We start from the raw sequence: 19,380 nt of genomic DNA, 5'->3' as shown, positions 1-19,380 counted from the left end.
AGCCACCACGTCTGGCTAATTTTTTGTATTCTTAGTGGAGACAGGGTCTCACCATGTTGGCCAAGCTGGTCTCGAACACCTGACCTCAAGTGATCCACCTGCCTCAGTCTCCCAAAGTGCTGGGATTACAGGCATGAGCCACCACACCTGGCTGATTTTTTGCTATTCTTGACATCGCAAGACATTCACATATAGCGATACAATAGGCGTATCATTTCACTTAGCACATCTCTCTGACTTAGCACAGTGTTTTCACGGTTCACCATGTTGCAGTGTGTGTCAGTACTTCATTCCATTATATGGCTGAATCATATTCCTTGCATGCAGACGCCACATTTTGTTTATTCATTCATCATTTGACGGACATTTATTTCCAGGCTTTGGCTATGATGAATAATGCTGCTATGCACATTTGTGTGAAAATTTTTACATAGACATATGTTTTCATTTCTCTTGGGTATATACTGAGTAGTAGAATTGGTAACTCTATGTTTAACTTTTTGAGGAACTGCCAAACTGTTTTTCAAATACGGTTGTACCATTTTACATTCCCATTAGCAATGTATGAAGACTCTAATTTCTCCACATCTTTGCCAACATGTTATTGCCCACCAATTAATTTTTCCTTCTGTCCAGCACCCAGACATGTTCCTTGAATATGGGAACTGCTGAATCTGTTCGTTGGACTCATCACGCACTTAACCCCAAACAAACTTTTTCCATTTCTGCAATTCATTGACGTACTCTGTCCCCTAAAACTCCAAGCCAGATCCCGCCTCCACACTCGTAATGGGGGAAGGTTTGATGAAGGAGGAGGCATTTGAGCTGGGAAATAGCCATACCAGGGAGGTATGGATTTAGGATAATTGAGCAAGGTTTGAATTGTGTTTAACCACTTGAGACTTGGTTTTATTACCCACGAAACGGGGATAATAGTATCTGTCTCATGAAATAATGCAAATAAAATGCTTAGCACAGTGCCTGCCACATCGCAGGTCTCCTTCCACCCCAGAAGATGAGAAGTTGGCTCTCAGGTGAGCTGGGTAAGGACCCGTCAAGCCGGGAAAAGAACAGGTGCGATGGCCTCTAGTGTGAATGCAAGTGGCAGAGGGAGGTGACTGGTGGGAGGGGAGCAACAAGCCAGGAGGCAGATGGGGCCAGGTTGCCAATGGACCCTCTCCGGGCAAAGGAAGTTTGATCTCATCTCTCGCAAGTCATAGGCAACTAGGTGGTGAGTGACAGACGGTGATTTGCATTTTAAAGAGCTCGCTCTTCTGCAGCAGGAGGCTGGACTGAACGGTGAGACAGGGAGCAATAAGACCAGTAAGGGGGTGAAGGAATTCATTGTTTTAAATGAATTCAGGCAGGGAACTGGGGGCTTAGACTCGGGCTGTGACAATGGGGAAGAGGAGCTGAACGGGAGAGAGGTTTCGGAGGTATCGTCCATGGGCAATGGTGGCCACGTGGCCTGTGAGTTATGGTCTATCAAGTTCTCTGTGTACCTGCCAGGGAGAGAGGGCAGGGTGCTCTCCAAGTGACACCTTATTAAATCCTTGCAACACGTTGGCAAGGAAGCACCCATTTTCCCAGTTACAGATCAAGAAACTGAGGCTCAAAGAAAGTAAGGAACTTGCCCAAATTCGTAAAGAGCTGGGATGAAGTTTGAATCCAGCTCTGTCTGCTTTTATCTTGGTGTCTCTCTGGGAAGGACTTAGCTGCAAAGGAAAGCCTGGCATGGATTTGGACAGGGAGGGAGAGCAGGCGAAGTCAGTTCTTTTTCATGGTGAGCAGCCTTGGTGTGATTCGCAGGTTGGAGCTCAGGTGGGTCGGTGGGGGGGGTCCAGCTGAGGCCTGTAAGAGTTCTCTAAGGAGCCAAGGCAGAAATGTGGAAGTAAGAGAATTTGTCCGACGGAGGGTGGGATGTCTCTGATCCTCTCTCTTCCTCAGGGTGCTGGGCACAGTAAGAAGCCTTGGAAACAGATGTAGGTTGAACGGAGATCATGGCAGCCAGACCATGCTGGGGTGAGGGTGGTACAGGGGCCCAGGCAGAGGGCAGGCAGCTTCCTTCCTCCTTCCCCGGGCAGAACCCCATCCCGTGCTGGGAGCCTGCATCCTCTGGGTTTGGGGCCATGCTGGAAGTGGGTGGACGGTGTTCACAGGGCTGGTGGCCATGACCAGGCTCTCCCAAGCAGCCTTGAGCCTCTCCCTGAGCTCTGCCACCAGAGCCCAGCTCCTTGCAGGAAAACTTCATGTTCACACTGAATGGAGCCGTCCCAGGGCCTCCCTCACAGGTGAGCTGAGAGGTGGCGTGGAGATGGTACGTGATCCTCTGAACAAGTTGGGAGCTTGGATTCCTCACCTGGTGCCTGGGGGAGGGGACGCCAGGCCCAGACTCTCAAGCTGCCAGGCCTCACACAGAAGGGCGAACCCTGGCTTCTCCTCTCGCCCAGGCCACACCTCCCATGGACCCTTCATGGGCACATTGGCCTTTGTCCACCAGGCCCTGCTCACTTGGCTTAAAGTTAGCAGAGGCCCAGATGGGGACATGGCAGGGAGCCATCTGGTCTTCTCCCAAGACTCTCAGCCCCCCACCCTCCCAATACCTCAGCCTGCCTTGTCCTGACGACCCCCTGCTTCTCTGTCCCAAAGTCTTTATCCGTGTTTACTATCTGTCAATTAGGTGGCCTCAATATCCTGCGCATGGAAAGCCAGCCAGTCAAGCGTGGTAATCCCTCAGCCCCCTCCCCATGCCTCTTCCCCTCGGGGCTGGGGGAGAGGGCAGGAGGAGGAGAAAGGTGGTCTGCAGTTTCCCCTCCAGTGAAAAGTGACTGTGGCATGGTCTCTGCTGTCAACAGTTTTTCCCTCACTGCAGGCCCCTCCCAGGCCACAGCTAGAGTGGGCAGAGGTCGTGGTGAGGAGGGACAGCAGCAAGCAGGTGCCTGGGAGTGAGCGGTGGGCAGGGGCCAGAGGCGTGGGGTGTGGCTGCCATGAGACACAGGCTCCTGACTCAGGGCCTGGCTTGGTTCACCTTTCCGGTTGGAAGTGTTCCAGGCCACGGGCAGGTGTGCCTAGTGGCTCCTCCCCAAGGGAGGACCAGGCTCAGCCACATCTCTCTGGCCACTCTGAGGCCTCCATCCACATAAAAGGAAGCGGGAGAGAAAGAATCAAAGTGGAAGAGGAAGGAGACAGGGAGAGAGGTGGTGCAGGGCGACCGGGGACAGAGGGCGAGTCCCAGGAGGGGCCTCTCGTGCCCTCCAGTAATAGCATCTGGATGCCTGCTGTGGGACCCTCCAGCACCAGGCACCGACTCACACTCCCTTCATCCCAGCCTCAGCTCCAAGAGGAAGAGGGGCTCATCCCTATGCTACAGCCAAGAACATTGAGCTCAGGGAAAACAGTCAGGCTGGTCCTTGGCAAAACTTCCAGCTCCACAGCTCTTCCCGATCAGCCTCCATCACAGCCCAGCGCCTCCCCACCAGGTGGGGATCCGCCTTCTTGCGGGACACAGGCTGTCTGATTTTCAGGCACCTGATTTGTTCTGGAAAAGCCTGTCTTGCTGCAGGGATCACAGGAGCTGCCCTACCAGCTTCCCAGGGCAAGAGGGCCCAGGCTCCGTCCATCCCCAGGGAGGGGGCGGAGCACAGCAGAGGCACAGAAGAGCCATGGACTGGGGGTCGAAAGCTCTGAAGAGGCGACTTTTCTCAGGAGAGAGACAGTGGCTCAAAAGGCTCAGGAGTCAGAGACACCAGCCTTTGAGTCCTGACCCCACTTACTCACCACCAGTTTGAGCAAGATCTTTAGCCTCCCGTGCCGGTGGTTCCTCCCTCCTAAGGCAGGGTAGGTGGTAACGGTGCCCACCCCATGGGGGTGTCCTGGCTGACAGTCCAGGTAAAAAGCCTCCAGAGCCCTGCCTTAGATTGCAGGTGCCCCAGACGTGCTGGTGGAATTGATCACTTTTGTACTTTCTCCCCTACGATGATCTCTCCCAGGGCCTCTGCAGCATACTGACACAGCTGTCACCAGGGCAGTGGGCCACCAGGCAAAAGTTTTTACATCTGCGTACACAACATGGACTGGCACTGACTCCCGACTACCCTCCTGGTAGGATGTGGACTCCCTCTGCTTTGCTTCTCAACGTCAAGTGTCCCGGGGCCTTGCGAGTGAGGGATAAACCCCCTCTAAGAGGACAGGGAAAATTCAAGTTGAATTGCTGGCCCTAAAGCCAGCATGCAGGTCTGAGAAGGCGGGTAGCTGGCATGAAAGCTAGTTTATAGCTTGGTCCCCCCAGAGTCTCCCTCTATCACAGTCAGTGGTGTCTCTGATCCATCCCATAAAGCCCCTGCTCGGAGGGTGGCCTGCCCCACACATGCACTGCTCCAGCCAGGGCAGCCGAGACCTGGTCCTTCTATGTGAGCTACCAACTTGGTGCCTCAGCCTGCTGATCCCCTCTCAGTATCTGTCACTTTTTTCCCTAGAGAGGAGTCGAGCACATAGAGAGGGTGGAGGACAGGGTGGGGTAGGAGTGGCAACACGCTTCCAACACACAACCACACCCGGAAAGGCCCTGCTGTTAACCAGATTGCCATCTCTGGCAACCAATGGATGCTAAGAGGTCTCACTCAATGCCTGCCTTCCTTCACCTGAAAGTGTTTCATCAGAGCTTTTTTTTTTTTTTTTTTTAAATAGAGACAGGGTCTCACTATGTTGAGCAGGCTGGTAGAAATCCTGGCCTCAAGTGATCCACCCCCTTTGGCCCCCCAAAGTGCTGGTATAATAGGCATGAGTCATTGTGCCTGGCCATAGTATTCTTTCAACCACAGATAGTAGACTTCCTACAAGGAATTATAGGAAGTCGATGTTTTTCATCCTTTCCACCTTTACCAGAAAGGTTTTCAAGTCCCTTACAGACTACAGCCCTGGCTAACAGCTGTTGACCTGCTTCTTACTCCAGCTCTGGTTCCAATAATAACACTGGCTCCTCAAACTTCCAACCCAAGGAACGGTTTCTGCCAAGAAACCGTGCCTTGGGAGCTGACACTACTAGTGAAGCAGAATTCCAGCGGTTCTCCAGGTATGAGCTCTCGGCAGAAGAGTCAGTGTTGACTAGAGAATCCATCAGAAAAGTCTGTTTTCTGGAAGCACAGGACTGGCCAGTGCTGAGAAGCAGGGGAGTAAGAGAGGTGGGAACTCTAGCACTTCCAGCACAGACCCCAGCCACTCCACCTGTCACCCCAAAGAGCTGGTCATGACCTGGATCACGTTCCATCTCCCAGGGGGGAAAGGCAGCCAGCTGCCCTTGGAGGAAAGCATCCCTGTGACAACTGACGGTGGGGAGAGCAGTGCAGGGAGAAATCTATATTTGGAAGAGGACACATATTTGGGCGGGTGGTTCCCTCGTCTTATCAGGCCTCTGCAGTCCAGCATGGCACTGGGAGAGATGGGCTGTCCTATCTCCACTCTGCTGGGCTTGGCTCAGTCCCCATTAGACGGAGTGCTTTGCCCTCTCACCCCTGCACTCAGTGCCACCCTGTTCCCTTGACCCCACTGGCCTCCAGGCCACAGCCAGCTGTAGTGGGAAGAGGAGTTGGCTGGCTTTCAAAGTCAGGGGTGAGGAGACGAATGGCACTGTCTAGACTGGGCAAATACTGTCAATGGCAGAAGCCAGGGGAGGTGTGTTGAAGGAGAGTTAAGATCCAGAGCATTTAGAGATAAATTAAACGGCTCTTTCAGAATTCATTCAACTGGGGGGATTGATTGCATTTCTCCCTTGTGGCAAAATGGACATGGCTTAGATAAGTCAAGGTAGCAAATCCTTGGGCATGCTTTCCATTTTCCTCTGAGGTAGGTGATGACCCAGCTGTGGGTTCAGGCTGTGTGCTTGACATACTCTGACACTAGCGATGGGACCGCAGACAAGCTCTATCTCTGCAGTCTCACTTTCCTCATCTGTAAAACAGAATTAAGGCGTGGTGGCTTACCACTTAATTCCAGCACTTTGGGAAGCCAAGGTGGGCAGATCGCTTGAGGTCAGGAGTTCGAGACCAGCCTGGGCGGCAGGATGAAACCCTGACTTTACTAAAAATACAAAAATTAGCTGGGAGTGGTGGCATGCGCCTGTAGTCCCAGCTACTCAGGAGGCTGAGGCATGATAATCGCTTGAACCCAGGAGGCAGAGGTTGTAGTGAGCTGAGATCGTACCACTGCACTCAAACCTGGGCAAGAGACCCTATAAAAAAAAAAAAAGAAAATTAAACACAATAATGTGTTGAAGTACAGAGTCTAGGACATAGAAGGTACTCAGCCATTGTTCCCTCCTTCTCAAAGCACCTTCCCATCATTTTCCATTTATCTGATATTGACTAATTATTATAACCTATGATGCTTTTAAAGTATGTTCACCAATTTTTTGACACTCCTTTCTTCAAAAGGTAGAAACCAATATCACTCCCCTTGGATTCAGTTGAACTTAGTGACTTGCTTCTAATGATTAGATTACAGGCGTCCCCAAACAGCCCGAGGGCCGCACGCGGCCCCCTGAGGCCATTTATCTGGTCCCCCGCCGCACTTCAGGAAGGGGCACCTCTTTCATTGGTGGTCAGTGAGGAGCACAGTATGTGGCGGCCCTCCAACGGCCTGAGGGACAGTGAACTGGCCCCCTGTGTAAAAAGTTTGGGGATGCCTGGATTAGAATGTGGCTGAACTGCAGGTGCGTGTCACTGTGATTTCTGCTTCTTTCTCCCTTGGATTGTCTGCTGCAGGGGCTGCGCTGTCACAAAGACACTCAAGCTGCCTGTGGCGAGGCCCATACGGGGAGCATCTAAAGTCCCAAAAACAGCTGGTACCAACTCGCCAACCATCTGGGAAGAAGACCCTCCAGCCCCAGTTAAGCTTGCAAATGGCTGTGGCTCTGGCTGATGTCTTAACTGCAACCTCTTGAAAGACTCCAAGCCAGAACGTTCCTGAATTTCTCACTCCCTAAAACTGTGAGATATATTAAATGTATATTGTTGTTTTAAATTTCTACGTTTTAGAGTGATTTGTAACATAGCAATGGATAACTAACGTATGTCCTATTGCCTTCTGAAACAGTTTTGAAACTGCATATAGGTAAAGTCATAGCTATAACTAAATGAAAAGCTATTAGAACAGGATTTGAAAGAAGATAGAGAAATAATAAATAGGGTAGGTATAGGGAGGAGTCTGGCTGTACTAGAAAGCCTAGCTAAAGACAAAACATAGCTCTAGGCTCCTTGTAAGCCAGGGCAAAAATGCAAACTTGATGGGTCACATTAAAACTTTTTGTGGTGCTGGTAGTGACTGAATGAGGATGTGCATTTGACATGTGGACCTTTAGGGAAACAGCATCACCCCACCTGGTGGGTGGTGCCTTGCAGACACTCGGCCTACTGTAGATCAGACTGTGTGTGTTTGAAATGGTAAACACAGCAGTGCATACGGTTCACTTACAACCATGCACCTTCTGACAGTTTTCAGGAATTCCTGGCATAAACAGAAAAAGATATATACATATCATATTTTAAAAATATAACTTTTTACATAGGTACTAGGTTTTTTGTTTTTTGTTTTTTTTCAGACAGAGTCTCTCTTTGTTGCCCAGGCCGGAGTGCAGGGGTGTGATCTGAGCTCACTGTAACCTCTGCCTCCTGGGTTCAAGTGATTCTCCTGATTATAGGTGTCCACCACCACGCCCGACTACTTTTTGTATTTTTAGTAGAGACGGGGTTTCAGCTTGTTGGCCAGGCTGATCTTGAACTCCTGACCTCAGGTGATCCGCCTGCCTCAGCCTCTCAAAGTTCCAGGATTACAGGTGTGAGCCACCACATCTGGCTCATAGGTACTAGATTTTTAAAAAAGGCATAAAACTTAGAACTTCCAGGGATATTTTATACACACACCAGCGAGTCATGTAAATTGTTTTCCCCCTTCGTTACGCTAATTGTAGCATACCATAGGCATTGTTCTGTATGGTGAGCTTCTCATTACTCCACATGGACATGACTCCAAGTCACATCTTCCCCTAATTATCACAAATTTTGATTTTCTGAGTTTCTAATGTTTCATTGTTCAACATTGCGAAACATAAAAAAGCAGCTGGGTGTTGTGGCTCATGCCTATAATCCCAGCATTCTGGGAGGCTGAGTCAGGAGCACCACTGGAGGCAAGGAGTTTGAGACAAGCCTGGGAAACACAGCCAGATCCCATTTCTACCAAAAACATTAAAAAATTAGCTGGGCAAGGCCGCAGGCATCTGTAGTCCTAGCTACTCAGGAGGCTCAGGCGGGAGGACTACTGGAGCCCAGGAGTTCCAAGCCACAGTGAGCTGTAACTGTGCCAGTGCACCCCAGCCTGGGTGACAGGGAGTTCCTATCTCTTAAAAAGTTATATATATATATATGTGTGTGTGTGTGTGTGTGTGTGTGTGTGTGTTTAAATGCATACATTAACTCATATATGTGTATGTATATGAGTTGATATGTACATATACACATACAAGAGTTAAGACGATAAAGGCACTTGTAATTCTACCATCCAAAAATAATCCATGCCGTTCAAGTGTGTTCTTTCCTGTCTTCCCCTTATCAATATGAATACGTGTATAGTGTTTAATTTTCAAAGTAGAATTGGTACCAAAGTGTAGAAATTATTTTACACTCTGGCTTTTTTCCCCATTTACGATGCATACTTTCCCTCCTCCCCAACCATTATGTTGTCAGTATATGCAGGGCTTCCTTTGCTTCCTTTGCTTCCTTTGCTTCCTTTGCTTTCTTTCCTTCCTTCCCCTCCTTCCCCTTTCTTTCGTTTCTTCTCTGTTTTTCTTGATGGAGTTTCGCTTTTGTTGCCCAGGCTGGAATGCAATGGCGTGATCTCAGCTCACTGCAACCTCTGCCTCCTGGATTCAAATGCTTCTTCTGCCTCAGCCTCCAAAGTATCTGGGATTACAGGCATGCGCCACCACACCTGGCTAATTTTGTATTTTTAGTAGAGACTGGGTTTCTCTGTGTTGGTCAGGCTGGTCTCAAACTCCCGACCTCAGGTGATCTGCCTGCCTCGGCTCCCAAAGTGCTGGGATTACAGGTGTGAGCCGCCATACCCAGCCATATCTGCGGTTTTCTTATGAAGCACAGTTATTTTTCTTAATGTTCCACCAGCACAGGACCAATATGAACCTGCCTTTTCTGGGTCTGCTCCAGACTGCTGAGAACAGCTTGGTCGAACCTCTGTTACCACAGCATCCCTAAGATGGAAAAATTGGTGTCTGTAAGACACCAAGAAAACTGAAATTGTGAAGCATTAAGCTTGTTCATACAAGACTTCCCTAGATTTCCAAGATGAAATAGCCAGGGCCACACAGCCAGCAGACAACCAACCTCCCGTGCCTCCTCAGCTTTCAAGGGGCAAAGACAGGTACAAAATGTCCTTCCCACAACAACCTGAAAGGCAGTTGCTTCCACTGAACATGTCTTAGAACCACAGTGACTTCTCTGTCATATTCCTCCAGGATTCCCCAGGAAGTTGCCTGCAGTCTAGGTATTCCCACTGAACTTGAAGTTGCTGCTCTAGACCTCCCTTGTCTGGGGGGAATCATCACAATTTTTCATCCATCACCTTCCCAAGGCACAGATCATACTTCCCAACAATGGGGATTCTTACCGGAAGAGTAAATTTCATAACTTATCTGTTCATTACTCATCTGTCCTTTTTCAAAGACTAGAAAACTGATCATAATTCAGCAAAGAGTGCTGTAAAGAATAGGAATATCATTTCCAGTGGATAATTGTGAGAGATTGTTTAATCTGCCAGCGATTGTTTAATCTGTCTCCTGATATGCATTTTCCTCTAACAGATCGAGCAAAGTGATAAGACAAACAATACCAACATCAACTGAGGGCTCCCTGATACTGGGGTCCATGCTAAGGTTTTTTTTTTTTTGTATATTATAATCTTGCTTAATTCTTGTAACTACCTTAAGAGTTTAGCATAATTATTACACCCATTTCATAGAAAAGTGAAGAGCTAGGAATCAAACTCAGGTCTCTATGACTCTAGAGCAATAATGCTTTACTATTGGATAAAGTGCTACAGCAATTTCAAACATAAAAATTTCACGGTATTATCGGTATAACTGCTTAATGAGGTAACATGTAACATATCACGTGTCATAGCTATTCTATCATCAAATCGAGTGGGAAAGAAAACACAAACCCAGTACAATGTAATGTTTTATTTAACTGATGCCTGCTGTCCCCAGAGATCCATAGTAAATTAAGATGATGAATAAGACAGCAAGTATTCTTAGGAATTGGAGAAAGTAGAAGTATAAACTCTCAGGTTTGAATCCTTAGGTTTGAACCCCAGCTTTGACACTAACTGTGTGATTTTGGGCAACTTCTCTAAGCTTTAGTTTTCTTCTCTGTAAAATGGAGATGATAATAATCTACCTCAGAGGTTTGTTGCATTAAATTAATGCATCAACTCAAAGTACCTGGTGCTCAGTAAATTTTAGCTACTACATTTTACTCACAGGGTTAAAATGTGCCAACCTCTATCAATGACAGCAGCCCTCAGTTAAATAAACTATTAGTGAAGATTCAATGGATAACACATGAATCAGAAAACCACACTGCTGATCAGAAGTGTAAGTGGGCTATCACTACTCATTTTATCAGCATATTTATAGTGGGGTTTGCTAAAACCAGCACCCAGTCTTTTATCCTTTTTACATTCACAAAGTTACCCTCGGCTACCTTACTGAAGCTACACTGTGGCGCTCTGGAAGGTCCTCTGCCCGCTACATTAGCGAATGCCAGTGGGGCTGCCAACTCTTTCTCACCTAGCGGCCACTTTAGCCATGAGAGAGACAGGTTAGGGAAGGCTTTTCTGACATTGCTGCAAGCGCTAATACCTGATTTTCCTACCAGCTGGTGAGAAGGCTGCCCTCAGTGAATAACCCGGCATAACAATGAAAAACAGACTTAGGAGTCTGAACCCTGAATCTACCACTTATTAACTGGTGAAATGAGAAAAATTCCCTAGCCTCTCTCTGAACCTGTTTTCCTTTGGTGGAGATAACCATGCAGTACAGGATTGAGGATTAAATGAGATAATGTAATTAAAACATGTAGAACAAAGCCTACATGGTAGGCACTTGATAAACTGTAGCTAGTATTATTATTAGCTTTATAGATCAGACTAATGGCTCCAAGGAAGATTTTCACCTTAAGCCACTTCCCGACTTTCACTATTTAAGAGATACGAGAACATCTTTCTGCTATGTACATTATGTACATGTTATCAACATTCACTAACATGAACAGTTTTGTCCATTGTGAGCAACAGAGATGCAGAATCTATTTTTGGCCAAGCACGGTGAAGGACAAAAGGATGAACAAGGTATATACGGTCCCTGCTTTCCCAGAGCTCACGAGGTTGTAGTGGAGACAGATGCATAATCAATAATGTTTACAAGACAGGCTAAGGATGATCCTGAAGTGCTACTGGAGTTGGGTAAAAGAAGAAGTCATTCTGATGAAAAGAAACATCCTCTATCAGTGTGCCCAGGTGGAGGAGGGTGCCTGGAGAGCTAAGGTGCCCACTGGGAGGGTGTAAGTCTTCCACTGGGTACCCAGGTTGGGGAAGATGGGGTGGGAAAGAGGGCCTGCTTGCCAGGTGACAGGGCTATGTGTTCCGTGGATAATTGCAGGAGTAGAGGACTGGCTGACTCATGCAGCCGGCTCCTGAGTCCCCCAGATGATGATGACAGATCAGAGCTCCTACAGGTACGGTCCTAAGGAAGCCATTCTCTCCAGCAGCAGGTTGGAGGAGTGAACTGAGAGGTCATTATTTGTGCAGATGTGGCAAGACAAACCAGGGAGGCCTCTGACTCAGTGGCAAACAGCTATTGCCACAACGCCAGGGTTATGGAGGGTGCCATGTGGAATCCAAGGTGTTTTGCCAGCATAAAATCATAGACTGACTCACTTTTCATAGGAGGAGGAAACAGACCACTGTCTTTGATTTTCTTCTACCCAATTAGTATTCTTGAGGGGCCTCTCATAGTGACTCCTGGTAAGAGGGTGGCAGGGGGCAGGGGGAGGGGCAGAGCCATCACTGGAGCTAAATTTTTCTATGGTGAAACTGCCTCCATGTAGGAACAGTAGTTCACAGGTAACATGGGGCCAGCTTCACAGCGAGCGTTTCAGTAGCACTTGGCCTTTGCTCATTCATCTTTGCGAGTCCTCAGGTAAGTTCTGGTGTGAAATATTAACTCATTCCTGCAGCCACTCTTACGTGGCTGTCCTGTTATCATATGGGACTGCTTCCACTGTGAAAGCCAGGTCAAGGACCTTCCCGTCTCCGCAGCGTGCCTCTCCCACAACGACTAGGGCCGCTGGACCGGCTCGCCTGGCTGTGGTGTCCAGAACTAGTCCTAATGAGGCCAGCGGAACTCAGTAGCTCTAGCTCCTGGCTCCGGGACTCACTCAGCACCAAGCCAAGCCTGTCCCAGGCCAGTCATGGGCTCTGAGCACTGCCTGGCTCCTGGGATTCTGAGCAGTGCTGTGTACCTCTGCTCTGATAACAGGATCCCCATCTGACATTTTCCTTCTATCTGAGTTCCTGTCTTGAAGAACTACTAACTATACCCAGGCCCTGTAAGCCTCAGGTCCTGCCATGATCTTGCCATTAACCCACAGGAAGTAGAGGAAGCACTGCTCTTAGAGCTTAGCCTGTGGCTGGGGCTCCTACACATGCTTCTGCCGCCCTGCTTTCTTACTCTGGAATCCTGACTGGAACTCCCACTTCCCCAATGCAAACCATTTACCAGACTGCTTTTGGCTGATGGCTGTGTTCTCCCAGCTCCATGTTTCACTGGCTGGGCTGGGCTGGGCTTCTTACTGAGCTCTCCAGCTCAAGCTGTTCCCCCAGTGCTTGACTTTGCTCAGTGAGTGGGTAGAATTCCTGAGCTTGCCCCACCCAGTCCACCCTGTTCCTCTGCAGTTAATTGAGCCATGCTCAGCTTGACTTTGGCAAGTACTGTGCATATACCCTTGCTCAATATTAACTTAAAAGTCAAAATGGAGACATACAACCGTACCTATGTCCAAAAAAATTTCACATTTTAAAAATATGTTCTCAAGTAAAACACTATTTTAAAAATAATGTAAAAATGAAACATCTCAATTACCACACAGCATATTTTAAACTAAATAATGTAAAAGGCTTAAGACATACAAACATCCAGGTGCAGTGAGTATCACTCGCTCCCTGCGATGCAGACCAGTAGATAGTATTTGGGATACATTCTTGGTTGTCCTAATAGCTTCAGATGACCTTTATTTTAGTTCCAACAGTTGAAGCCAACATTTCCAAAACAGAAATCAGGTAGGAAGTAATGTTGAACTTTAACTTGTTAGTTCAGCAAACACTTTGGGAAGAGATTGCCTGCAGATGCCAACCAGCTGGCTGTAACTACATGTTCTCACAAAACTAGGAGCTCATCTACTCTGAAGTCAAAGTCTAGCAAGCCAGTTGTCACTGAATTCAACCTCTAGAGCATTACTCAACAGGAAAGGGGTGAGTTATAGCACGCAACAACTGCTTCCTCCCTAGCTCCTGCTTAGTGAATATTTTCAGAAGCTATTGCTTTTGGAAAAAAACAATTAGTTTAGATCTTGACTGTCTATGAAAGAAAATGCTCTTTATGGAATGACAGAATACAATCAGAAAACCATTGAGAAGAGTCTAGCAGCACTGTAGTTCCAGGTCCAGGCTGGGACTATCACGATATTTGTTTTTTAAAGCCAGAAAAGATAACTTAAGTCAGGCGTACCAGACGGAAATCCAGAGTCTGCCCTCTTTTTTGACTTGAGACAGAGTCTCGCTCTGTCACCCGGCCAGAGTGCAATGGCGCAATCCTGGCTCACTTCAACCTCTGCCTCCTGGGTTCAAGTGATTCTCCTGCCTCAGCCTCCAAAGTATCTGGGACTACAGGCATATGCCACCACAACCAGCTAATTTTTGTATTTTTAGTAGGACGGGGTTTCACTATGTTGGCCAGGATGGTCTCCATCTCTTGACCTCGCGATCCACCCGCGTTGGCCTCCCAAAATGCTGGGATTACAGGCGTGAGCCACTGCACCTAGCCATGTCTGCCTCTTAAAGCTTGCATTTTGCTGGGCACAGTGGCTCACGCCTGTAATCCCAGCACTTGGGAGGCTGAGGCAGCGGATCACCTGAGTTGGGAGTTCAAGATCAGCCTGGCTAGTATGGTGAAACCCCAGCTCTACTAAAAATACAAAAACTTAGCTGGGCATGGTGGTGGGCATCTGCAATCCCAGTTACTTGGGAGACTGGTGCAGGAGAATTGCTTGAACCTAGGAGGTGGAGGCTGCAGTGAGCTGAGATCATGTCACTGCACTCTAGCCTCGGTGTGACAGAGCGAGACTCTGTCTCAAAGAAAAAAAAAATAAAGCCTGTATTTTATAACTGTAGCATTTCCTCATTTCCATCCCTATCTGCTAGGATATGTTACACTGCTTTGGAAAATCCAAGTTTTTCTTAAAAATTTCAAGTCTAGTTATCAATCTGAAGGGACACTGTTTGGTCCAAGAAGTCCTATTAACACTCTGCAGTGGCCTTTCTACCGGACTCACATATTTACCAGCTTTTTGAGTGTAAGTCTAACAGAGACAATGAGGGAAAATCTTGTCTATCAGCTCTTTCATCTTGTGCTACACGTTTGTACTACATATTGATTCCACCATTTCACAAACATGTTTTTTAAAAAATTCCTACAATGTCTTAGTAATGTAATATTCTTTCTTCAATACACAAATTAGATGAATGAAATCAGTGCTATTAAGGCATGTTGTTTAGCCAGGGGCAAGTATTTTGCCTAGTGACAGCGGTCACACAGCACTAGAGAGCTTTTCTTACCATCAGAAGCAAGGTCAGGACAGGCTCTGGAGAAGGCCAAATACTAGTTTGTGTAAAAATAAAATCTAGAAACAAAAAGGCAACTTAATAACCTTCACCACAGTTTCAGTATAAAGACTTACCCAACCAGAAATTACACCAGCCTTAAAAATAACCGTGGGCCAGGTCTACTTCGGGAGCATGCAGGAGGGTGAAAAGTCTCTGTCACAGCAGCTCTGAGTCCATGCAGTTGACACCATGAGCAAGGCTCTCCTTCCTGAGTTGAACAAATTTATAGACAAGAAATTATTGTTGAATTTAACTGGTGGCCGACATGTCTAAGGAATATTGCAGGGATCTGATCCCCTTATGAATCTTGTGATTGATGGGTGTGTGGACATGGCAACTAGTGGGTAAGAAAATGATATTACTTATGATGATATGAGGAAATTGTATCAGCTAGAAGCCTTGGGATGAGTATAAATCAAGGCTGTTTTGCAGAGAAATCCACGTCCTCTCTCCAAAAGGCCTATTTTACTGTGATACAAAAACTGGGTCATGTATATTTTCATATTAAACTTTTTGTTCAATAAAAAGGTATTGTGAACTAAATGTATATCCATCTGTTTCTGCTAAATTTTTTTTCTATAGAAGGAATATCAAAATGTGCCAGTTTGTCATTTGAAGTATAAATGGCATTTAAATTATTAGAGGTTCCAACAGTAAAGAAGTCAGCAACTTGAGATAATACTCCAAAGACTCATGGAGCATCTAACGACTTGAAATTTTAGCAAAGAATAATTGAGAAATAGTAAACAGGCTTGGTCATGCAATGTGTTTCTCCAAACCATTTCCATAATTAAGTTCTAAACATAATTTATAGTAAACTTTAAAAAATGTATCTATTGTCTGCTTTACCTATTCCTAGGTTATGCCCTGATGGATTTCCAGTGAAAACTGTGGCGTAGAAAACCATGAAACGCAGACCGGTAGACCTTTCCCTGAATCCAGGCTTAGCCCCCTATGAAATGTATGGCGTTAGGTAAGCACCAGCTCTCGGAAGGATAATTCTTAGAACGTCAGAATAAGATAACCCGGCTGTAAGGAACAAATCAAGAAATTTGGCATCTGTAACCTTCCCTCAACCTGAGACTGCACCTAGCAATTATAATCAAAATAGAGTTCTAAATCAAGCCCAAAGGTATTTTGAAGGAGTTCCCTCAATAAACGAAAACTAAATTTGGATCCAGTATTGCCCCCTAATGGTCAGCTCTTAGAAATGAAATCCCTTTGAAAATTGAGTATGCAAATTCAGGGTTTTTTCCCGTCAAAAGTTTCCTCCAAAGGCTAATACCATTAGGTTTTTCTCCAAGACAGACCGTCTTCAATTACATGCATTTAAATAAAATTATAGATACAAGTATATTTCTGATCTTTAAAATGACTTCTGTAACTAGATCAAGCTACCTTTTCTGGTTTCAAAAAGATTTTCCTTAGAATGTCTCTCCTTTTCTGAATAATGGAAATCAAGAAGAAAAAGATAAAGAGCTTCCAGTCTCTGCTGTATCTTAAGCAAATGTATGATACCTTGTCTTCCAGGTGGCATGGTGAAGATTTCAGAGCTGGTTCTTTATCCTAAAGGATGCCATCACCACAGGTCATTCCTGCTTTTCAAGTGTCCACTAGTTTCTTCATCTTGAGGAGATTTGTTATGGAAAAAAGCCTTTCAAATTAAAAGTCAGTGTTTGATCACAAATATACTTACATCAAAATACAAGTTCACCAGGGCCTGACTTACGGTCCAAACTAAGAGGACTGCCTCTTCTAAAAACCACAAAAATGTACTGCAACCACACAGGCTTCAGCACATAGATGGCATGCGTAATTACAGAAGTCAATCTCTGTGGGTAGAATTTTGTCACCTACTTTTCATCTTTTACAAGCCTTAGTTTCATCATCTACAAAATGGGGATAATATCATCTACTTTGTTGGGATACTGGGAAGGCCAAATGAAGTCATATATGAAAAGCACTTAGCCTAGTGTTTGGTACATAGAAGGCACCAACAAAAGATATTCTCGGTTAGCTCCTGAGTTTAAAAAAAAATGTCAATTATTGAAGGAGGCATTATCTTTCCACTCACAGGTATGAAAACTCTGAGGCATCACATCCTCACAGCCTCTGAGAGCTCGCCACAATTTTCCATATGTTCTCCACTGTAAGTGATAGCTGTAATGGGACCTGCTAAGAAAACAAAGTCGAGAACAACCGAGTGAGGAGAATAAGCAACAAAGGAAATGCCTTCTAAGTTCTGGGTATTTCACAACAAACATGGTGCCTACAGACTAAGAAAAGGGAAGTTGAGTGCAAGGACTGGAAACATTGGATTGTTCGGTCTGTTACGCCCTCTAGTGGCCACAAACAAGACTTCTTTTTAAAATTCCAGTTTGGTCAAGATTGCAACTTGGATGTTTAAGTACTACCCATGAGTTTGAAAAAAATGATGTTTGTATCTTCTGCCTATATGGGGAAAAAGGGGGCTTGATGTTAAGAGAAGCCAATGCTATTACAAGTTTTATTAATTTGGTTTCTATTCCATGCTGAATGAAAATACTAATCAATGGAAGAAAAGGCACATGCTGACTTATGTGCTATATTCACCCTCAAGTGAGAACTGAAGAGAATCGTCTTTGTTGTTTTATGAAAGGGAATTTTTAAATAAGTATCTTTCTAAAACAGCATTTTTTTTAACCACAGGGTTATTTACAAGCCAAGGTAATAATTAAATATGCCCAAGACTATGACTTCTTCTCTGACCAAACCCTTCATTTTTATAGTGAGTAATTATAGTAAAAACTTCAATTAACCAGAGCCCTCAATTAACACGTTTTCCTTCTCTTGTACTGTATTTTTAGAACAAAGTAGAAAAGTAATCACAATTGTTCATATGAAAAATTTCGTTTGAAAATCTTGTAGATGGGCAAAGTAGAAAAAAAAACCCAGAATACAAACTATATTCACACCATGATTAATATATAAAAAACACATATTTAATTAGATAACAGCTGGAAGGAAATATAATTTTTAAAATGTGAATATGGGCCAGGTGCGGTGGCTCACGTCTGTAATTCTAATAATTTGAAAGGCTGAGGCAGGAGCATCACCTGAATCCAGGATAACTAGGTGAGACCCTGTCTCTACAAAAATAAAAAATAGCTGGGTATGGTGGTGATTGCCTGTAGTCCAATATACTTGGGAGGCTAAGGCAGGATAATCACTTGAGCCCAGGAGTCTGAGGTTGCAGTGAGCTATGATCACGCCACTGCACTCCAGCCTGGGCGACCCTGTCTCAAAAAGGCTGGGTGCAGTGGCTCATGCCTGTAATCCCGACACTTTGGGAGGCCGAGGTGGGTGGATTGCTTGAGGTCAGGAGTCCAGGACCAGCCTGACCAACATGGCAAAACCCCGTCTCTACTAAAAATATAAAAATTAGCTGAGCATGGTGGCACATGCCTGTAATCCCAGCTACTCAACAGGCTGAGGAAGGAGAATCGCTTAAACCTGGGAGATAGAGGTTGCAGTGAGCCAAGTTTGTGCCACTGGACTCCATATTGGGCAAGAGTGAGACTCCGTCTCAAAAAACAACAACATCAACAAAAAGGAAGAACAGTGAATGTGGTGAAATTGTGAACTATTTTTTACTCTTTCTGTTTTCCTTACTGTTGTACATTACTTGTACAACAAATGAATTAAGAATAAGAGAGAGGTACATATCCTGCGACATGTATCTTACACTGAAAGAGGCCACCATACCCTATTATCAAGACAAAAAATAGGTCTCTTGGGAGTATCTCCTCCAACATAGGCTGAAACAAGACAGGTTTTGTATAGGGATATAATTTTCAACTAGTTTGAAAATATATTTACCAGGATATTCTTTATTGAGAAGTGTCAATAACTAAAGTTTCACTTAAGAAGAGAAGTTGCCAAAGAATTCAGCATCAACCAGTATACGGTCATTTGCATTTGAAGCAAATTAGAAAGGTAAAAATCTCCCTAAGTGGGTGCCACATGAGCTGAGTGAAAAAAAATTATTGTATTGAAGTGTCATCTTTTCTTATTCTATGCAGTAACAACAAATCATTTCTTGACCAGATTGTGATGAAAAGTGAATTTTACAGACAACCAGTAACAATCTGCTCAGTGATTGGACCAAAGAGCTCCAAAGCACTTCCCAAAGCCAAACTTGCACCAAAGAAAAGGTCATGGCGGCCCGCCGTGGTGGCTCACACCTGTAATCCCAGCAATGTGGAGGGCCTAGGTGGGTAGACCACCTGAGGTGAAGGGTTCGAGACCAATCTGGCCAACATGATGAGGCCCCGTCTCTACCAAAAATATACGAAAGGTTGGCCAGACATGTTGGCGGGCGCCTGTAGTCCCAGCTAC

At 45.7% G+C, this 19,380-nt stretch overlaps 1 pseudogene; it reads right to left on the bottom strand.

Moving 5' to 3' along the window:
- Positions 1-19,360, bottom strand: part of LOC141580646 (eukaryotic translation initiation factor 3 subunit F pseudogene) — a 35,799-nt pseudogene extending 16,439 nt beyond the window's left edge.
- Positions 19,361-19,380: the final 20 nt, after the last annotated feature.

The sequence above is a fragment of the Saimiri boliviensis genome, chromosome 12 (genome assembly GCF_048565385.1).
Source record: "Saimiri boliviensis isolate mSaiBol1 chromosome 12, mSaiBol1.pri, whole genome shotgun sequence".
Classification (NCBI taxonomy): Eukaryota; Metazoa; Chordata; class Mammalia; order Primates; family Cebidae; genus Saimiri; species Saimiri boliviensis.
This window is presented reverse-complemented; position numbering and strand designations above follow the sequence as displayed.